This window comes from Adiantum capillus-veneris, chromosome 4 (genome assembly GCF_014529385.1).
Source record: "Adiantum capillus-veneris isolate H3 chromosome 4, ASM1452938v2, whole genome shotgun sequence".
In the NCBI taxonomy this organism is placed as follows: Eukaryota; Viridiplantae; Streptophyta; class Polypodiopsida; order Polypodiales; family Pteridaceae; genus Adiantum; species Adiantum capillus-veneris.
Genome location: NC_140934.1, coordinates 139,338,642 through 139,346,295, shown reverse-complemented (window position 1 = coordinate 139,346,295; position 7,654 = coordinate 139,338,642). Strand labels below are relative to the sequence as shown.

The 7,654-nt window shown below is 41.6% G+C and overlaps 1 pseudogene; it reads right to left on the bottom strand.

Moving 5' to 3' along the window:
• Positions 1-1,989: 1,989 nt before the first annotated feature.
• LOC147460053 (uncharacterized) lies at positions 1,990-3,581 on the bottom strand (annotated as a pseudogene).
• Between the last annotated feature and the right edge of the window lie 4,073 nt (positions 3,582-7,654).

Genomic DNA, 7,654 nt, shown 5'->3' with positions numbered 1-7,654 from the left:
TAATGTGGAGTTTGCATGGGGTTTTAGTTTGAAGAGTGAAGACCAAGAGCACTGGAGTTTCATAAGTGGAGTTGTCGAAAGGCAATTAAAGGTGTGAAATGGGGCGAGCTGAAGTCGGCAATCACGAGCGTGTGAAAGGGGATCAAGCCAAGGTTTTTTGAACTTAGACTTGATAAAAAACGAGGAGGCACTGTGCACAGTAAGGCCGCTATTATAGTGGGTTCGGGGGGTGCACTATGTAATCATGTTAATGTATAACGTTAGTTCGATAGGAGGGGTTTTGGAATGAAAACATTTTAGGCAATTTAACAAAAAAAAAGGGGTTTTTATATTCAATTTTGGAAAAGGTCCTAAAATAAGGGGTGATTTTATTCATTTAGACATGTTAGAACAGGGGTTTTTTCAATACTTCGTGAATGCACGTTATATAGGGGGTATTAAATGGTAAACTCCTCAGGTTATAAGACATCAGAGTGTACAGAAAGTGGGCCGTGAGTAGTACAAGGGAAACAAAGCGCAACTTGGAGGGCCGCCTAAAATGTGTATGAGTGACCCCAGGGCAAAGGAGAACGGGGCCATGGTAGGTGATGTCGAGAGAAGCACGGGGGGAATCCATAAGCAGAGAGAGAGAGAGAAGAAAGGAGCATCCATACTTGGCTGCAAGCAGCCACCTTAGAGAGAGAGAGTGAGAGAGCGAGAGAGAGAGATTACTCTGTGAAATGAAAGAAGCATTCACATCACTCCTCTACAAACAAAGCATATCACTTCAGTTGGGATCCTTTTCTTTTCAAGCTCATTGTGAGATGTCATCAATCTCCGATTATCACTCACATTCACAAGCATAGAGTTATGCTTTGTGGCTCAAAGCTTGCTAGTCTTCCTCTTGAACCTTTCTCCCTCTTTGAGCTAGTTTGCATACCATGAGCAAACCCTAAATTCCAACTTCCTGTCATCCAAGTGAGACAATGTCTGAACGGGAGATCTATTAGTTTTCTAATTCAAGAATCCAACATCGTTAGTTGGGAGAGTAAAATGATCACCTCTGATTACAGGCTTGGAAGCAGTGCCTCTTAAGAAATTTTTGAGTTTGTTCCATTATTTGATATGTCCATAGGTAAAAAGTCAGCACCCACAGACTCAAAACTTGGTACTTCAAAAACTCTCAAAGACTCAAAACTTGCTACTTCAAGAATTTCCAAGTTCGTTCCCTTATTTGATGTGTGCATAGGTAAATTCAAATTCTTTTTGTTGTTCTCTTAGCCAAACTTTCCTAATAGCCCTATAATTTCTCCAACATTCTCAAAATACCCCTAATTATCCCCACAAATATATCTGAAAATAATTTTTATAATAAATTTTCATAGGAAGAGTGGTTCTCCTCAATAGAAGATGATAGAACTAGGATTTTAGATTGTATTGAAGCTTTCCAGATAAAAGCGTTCATTGTATTTTAACACAGATGGATTTACGGTCCAGTGTAAAGAGAACCATCCATGCCACCCCACAAAAAGTTGCATACAAGGGGCCATAAATGTGCCGTGATGGCCGACTGAAGACTCTCTCTCTCTCTCTCTCTCTCTCTCTCTCTCTCTCACACACACACACACACACACACACACACACATTCATTCTTGTGTTCAGGAAAAGTGTGCCTCAGTTTAGCCTTGAGCTGGTTGGAAAAACAAATTAGCCGATTGAAGGGAGGGGGCGAAGGAGAAAATACTTAGGAGAATAGAGTAAATTGCAAAAAATGTCACTTATTTTGTAAAATTTTCTCTTTGAATCTCAAAGGAAATTTTGTATGTTCATGAAATTGATTTTTCCTGAGCACTGCTCAGTGCTTTCTTCTCTCTCTCTCTCTCTCTCTCTCATCGTGAGCACTGAGCACATTCAAATTTCAGAGCCAAAGCTTGCGCTGGCAACTTCCCATGGTATTCGGTCTAGAATCGATCAATTTACTCTTATTCTATCTCTTGAAGGCTTTCCAAGTCAGGCCCACTTTTGCACTTTTGCAACCTGGCCCATCAACATCACTGCACATTGGAAACAGTGCTCGAAATAAACTTTTGTCCAAAAACTTGGCAAACCTACAGATGTGAAACAATAGAGGTAAATTGACAAAATTTGAAGGTTTTTACACCGAATTACATTAATTTTTACAAAATTTTGTAGGTTTTCTCACCTTCCAACATAAAATTTAGAGGTAAAGTTCAAAATTTGTAGGTGGAATTACACTAAACCTAGGTTTTTTTTTAGCATTGATTGGAATCGCCCTATTCCTTGCAGTTCCACTAAGTCAGCTCATCATTGGATTGAGCATTTCTTGCACTAAGTACTTGCAAGACTCATTCTCACCAGAACCTGGCTACGTTAATCCTGCGTTGCCTGAAGCTCAATCTTGCCCAGCTGTACGGCCTCTCTCTCTCTCTCTCTCTCTCTCTCTCTCTCTCTAGCGCCCACCTTAGAGCTTCTAGGATCGTGTCTCTCTTATGGGAGGGAGAGAGAGAGAGAGAGAGAGAGAGAGAGAGAGAGAGAGAGACGCTGTGTGTGTGTGTGTGTTCGTGAGGAGTCAGGACCAGCTTACTGATCGTAGAGCTTGCCCTTTGTCCTTTGCTCTAGCTCATGAGAGTCCGCACCCTTTCAGAGGCTAGCAAACAGTGCTCGAAAAAAACTTTTTCCCAAAAACTTGGCAAACCTACATATGTGAAACAACAAAATTTGAAGGTTTTTACACCAAATTACAATAATTTTTTCAAAGATTTGTAGGTTTTTTCACCTTTAAATATAAGATTTAGAGGTAAATTTCAAATTTGGTAGGTGGGATTACACTAAACGTGGGTTTATTTTGAGGACTGCTAGCAAAGTGTGTTCTTGCGGGGCAAGCATTTCTTGGGGGGAAGGGGATCTGATACATACACGACTCTGCACATTTTAAGCTTGCTCGTTTTTGGTGAACTCTGTCCTCAAAGAGGGAGAACAACTTGTATAGCATTTCACTAACCCCCTTTCCAATCCATGGTAACCACATCCACCTTAAACAACTTCAAGCATTCCTGTTTCTGACCTCTGCATATGCACAATGCAAAGAGCCTTGAATCCCCCACCACTATGAGCTAAGAAACTAGACCACTTATACTCAATATCTGTCCTTTGCTCCATGCTTTCAAATCAGCATCAAAATTGGTGAGATATCCATCATAATTATCCACATAGAACTTGTAGCCAAGAATAGCTGAGGACATCTAGTGGGATGAGATGCCATTGAGAAATGTGGCTCACAAATTGCCCATGTATTTGATTGGGAGTGGTAGATCTCTAGAATGCAATAATCATAGTCAATAACACCCCCAAAAGCTATGAACTCGAGCGAGGCCGAGCAAGGATTACTAATGGTGTTCAGTTAGTGTAGAGCATCGAGAGTACATGGCCGGGGAATTCTCTTTTCATCTCAATTTGGTGAGTGTTTGTGTGAAGCAAACATTGGATCCAGAGAAGGAAAAGAAGGCTCCATTGGTTCCCGCAAGCGATGCGTGGTTGAAATAAGGAGGGTGTGGTTGAAACAAGGAGGGCGCAGTGTGCATTGTCGAAACCAGGCATGTCTAGCGATGGGGTCGAACCCTAATGCTACAATGCGGGTGTGAATGAGCTCGTTCCTATCGCTTTTGTCGAACATTGCAAGCGAGCAAGCACAACTCTCTCTCTCTCTCTCTCTCTCTCTCTCTCTCTCTCTCTCTCTCTCTCTCTCTCTCTCTCTCTCTCTCTCTCTCTCTCAAACTCGAGGAGAAGGTAGGCGTTCAGGCCCTCTTTCAGGATAATTCATGTCTACTGCCAGCTTCATCATCGTGGCGATCATTGCCAGCTTCAAAGGAACGGTAGCCACGTCTTGATGATGATGATGATGACGACGGAAATAAGTTAGATGACACAGAGGATGCATTTCTTTTAAATAAACATCATGAACATCATCATTTACATCATGATTAAAATCCAAATCAGGATCATCATCACCATGATGAGGGGGACGATGCTAATGAAAGGAAGAGAACCCTGCAACATAATAATTATCATGGATGTCATTTTTTTTTCCATAAAGGGGGCCGCTTGTGAATTATATTAGAAGGACAAAATTACATGATATGCTCGGATACAAAACATGTCATGACCATACAGACCGTCTGGCCACCTATTTACAAGGCTAAATTCATATACATCATAATGTTCAGCATCTAGGAAGATCATTCAGAACTTTTTGGTTGTGTTGGAACAGCCTGTTCCCGTTATTGTATTGCCTGTGTAGCTTTTCACCTTCATTCATGCACTCGTCAATCATCCTTTGAAGGTGAGTATATGACCCATCAAGCAACACCTCTTGTTGCTTGTTTATATTTGAGCTGTTGTAAAATCCCATACGGTCGGTAAACACCTGGTCCAACTTCAGTTGGTTAACCTACAAGTTAAGAGTAGCAAACATAGTTCTCATACTTTTAGTCTGGTAAGAGCCGTCAAATAACCTGTTATTCCTCTCCTTCCAAATGACCCATAAAAATTCACCCCTAATTCTGTTCCATACAACTGAAAAGGTGGAGACCGAGTCTCCAAGTAGCATCTGCTTCCAATTCGGGCAAAAATCCAGTGAAGAATAGAGCGGAGCCAACATTCTTTGAATTTTTATACAATTCATAAAAAGGTGAGGGATATCCTCCACTTCCCTTTGTCAGTTGACACACAAGCCCGGCCCTAACCCTGCTTTCTGCATACGACTACCTGTCCACACAGCTTTATGCAAGATTAACCAAAGAAGAACTGAATGTTTAGTTGGTATTCCACTATTCCACACAGACTTGAACTTAAAGTGCCACTACTTCCTGTCCAGAGACACATTCCAGCTTCTAGCATTAAGTAGAACATGAACTGGAGTAGGAAAAATAGGGGAAGGGAAGGTGGGTGGGAGAACATACTCCCCTGTGGCCAGTAGATGGCCTTAGTTGGGGGAGTAGTACTGAGAGACATCATCCATTTGGATGCATTGGGGAAGCTAGGTCTCCTAGCTTTAACTAGATACAGTTCCTGTTGGGATTCAGGCCAACTGGTCAGACATCCCACTTACTACTAACCCATCTACTAACTTAACGATGTATACACTTATTCTTTAATACAACAGAATAAGGACCTGCAAACAACAGGATAACGTTGTTGTGCGCTCCACCCAAAGCATGTCTCTCACTCTCTCTCTGCTCTCGCACTTGCACACATGCTTCCCGCACCACCTTCAACTGGTATCATAGCATAGATTTGTGCTTGTCGTTTTTGCATCCACACGTGCGTGCACTTTCAAAAGTGCAAACAGGTTTCCGATTTCGGCATCAGCATATTCAAAGTTTTGAGATAGTTTCTAGTAAGTTTCCTGAGGTTTTACCCCCCTTTCAAAGCTGTTCCTACAGTCAAAAGCTTCATCCGAGCTACGCTTCAGGAGTTGTATTTCTCAACTCCACTTTGCTACAAATATATGTACAGGTACATGATACAGGTGCAGGTTGTTCAGAGACTATTTTGGGATGGTATATAGCCGCTTTATGGCTATTATGTGCTATTGAGATGGTGTTTATGGACTAATTAGGAGCACTTTTTGGCATCTACATTGTCTCAGGTTTTTCAGGCATCTGTCTCCTCTTAGGTTCTTGCATACATACATGACATCCATGTTTCTTACAGGTTGCAGTGTTTTGCATCAGTATAGATTTCAGTGGGAGTATTTGATGGGAATATGCATTGTTTTGGCACTTTTGATAGTGCTTGAGCTCTTTTGAGAGCGATTTACTCCACGCAGGGATTTGTTTACTGCTTGCATATTTTTGTTTGGCGCCTGTTTGAGCGCGTATATTGCACCTTGCAGTATTGTTGACAGTGGATGTACGTTGAGTTGCGGAAACTGCCATATATACCATTTGTGGAGCCAATTTGGCTTGTTTCTGGCAGTCCCGACCGTTTCTGAGACTCGGTTCGGAGGCCCTGTCTCAGACTGGGCTGGTTTCTTGTCTGCATAACCTTTTGTGAGGGTCGATAGCGTGAGGTTTTCTTTAGCTGGGGGATTCTCGAATGTTGAGATCCTTTCTCTCATAAAGGTGGTTGGAGTACCCCTTTTTCGTGGCCTCGCCATAGGACATGTACAGAGAGGGCTAGGCGCATTTGATGCCGTGTTGGCAGTCTTGGGTCAGTTTTTTTATTTTTTATGCACAGTTAGTGGTTGATGCGTCCGTCTTATGCTCTAAGAGCATTAATTTTTATGCGTTACTAATCTCTTGTGACAATTTTGGATTGAGATTCTGTCAGTTTTTCTCGAAAAACTCTATCCAATTTTTTCCAAAATTACTAGTGTTTATTGCCATATTATCTTTAGCTTGCAGTCATGTCATCTAGTGGTGAAAAGGATATTTACAATATCCAAAAATTTGATGCGACGAATCTGGCTATCTCGAAAGAGCATATTCAAGATGTTCTTATACAAAAAGGATAGCTAGATCCTATCATGGAGCGCCCAGAGGGCGAGTATACAGATGTTGAGAGGGAGAACTTGATGCTAAGGACAAATCTACCCTCCGTTTGCATTTGGCCGAATCTGTGTACTTTACTATAGTTGGAGAAAGAACTGCTAGAGATATATGGGATAAGTGCCACTAATAAGGTTTTCTTGAAGAATAAATTGTTTGACCATCTTATGAAGGAAGAGATCACTATTTCTACTCACATTAATGAGTTCAATATCATTTTCACTCAGTTGACCACTCAGGGTTTGGTCTTTGATGAGGAAATCAAATGTATATTCTTGCTATGTAGTTTAACCTCGTCTTGCGGTATGTTTTGTACTACGATTAGCAACTCAGCACTAGGTACCGATCTAGTGTACAATGACGTCCTTTGGAGTCTGTTTACCGAGGAGATTCGCAGGAAATCTCTCGAAGGCAAGAAGGATGGTGATGCGTATGTTGCTAGTGATAGACAGAGGGGTCGCACTCAAAGTCGTGCCAAAAGCAAGGAACGTGGGGGCTCACGCAGTAAGTCTCGGGGTTCTATGCATAATGTTGAGTGCTATCACTGCCATAAAAAAAGGCATGTGAAGAAGGATTCCAAGAAATGGGAGCAAAGCAAGAAGGATAAAAAATCCGGTGAGACTTCTAAGTCTGATGATTCAAACAAGGGCAAAGCAAAGTTAGAGGAGATCAATGTGCTAGAGTCTTCAAATTCTCCTATAGTAGAGACTCTTCCAGCGGTTGTTATGCCACTTACCTCTGACGTATTGGTCTTCACAATAGATCTACTTGTCGAGGCTCTTGTTATAGAAGATGCGTAGTATATATGCACAAAATTGGATAGTAGATTCTAGTGTGAGTTTCCATGTGACACCACATAGAGAGTGGTTCTCTACTTATTCTCACTCTTGTGGCAAAGTGAGACTTGGTGATGCTTATGAACTAGGCATTGAGGGTGTTGGCAACGTCAAATTGCATCTAAGGAGCGGCGCACACTTTACTTTATGTAATGTCAGACATGTGCCCAAGTTGACTAAAAGATTGATTTCTATTGGCCAGCTTGATGATTTGGGCTACAACACCAAATTTGGCAATGGTTAGTGGATAGTAGACAAAGGTAATCTTGT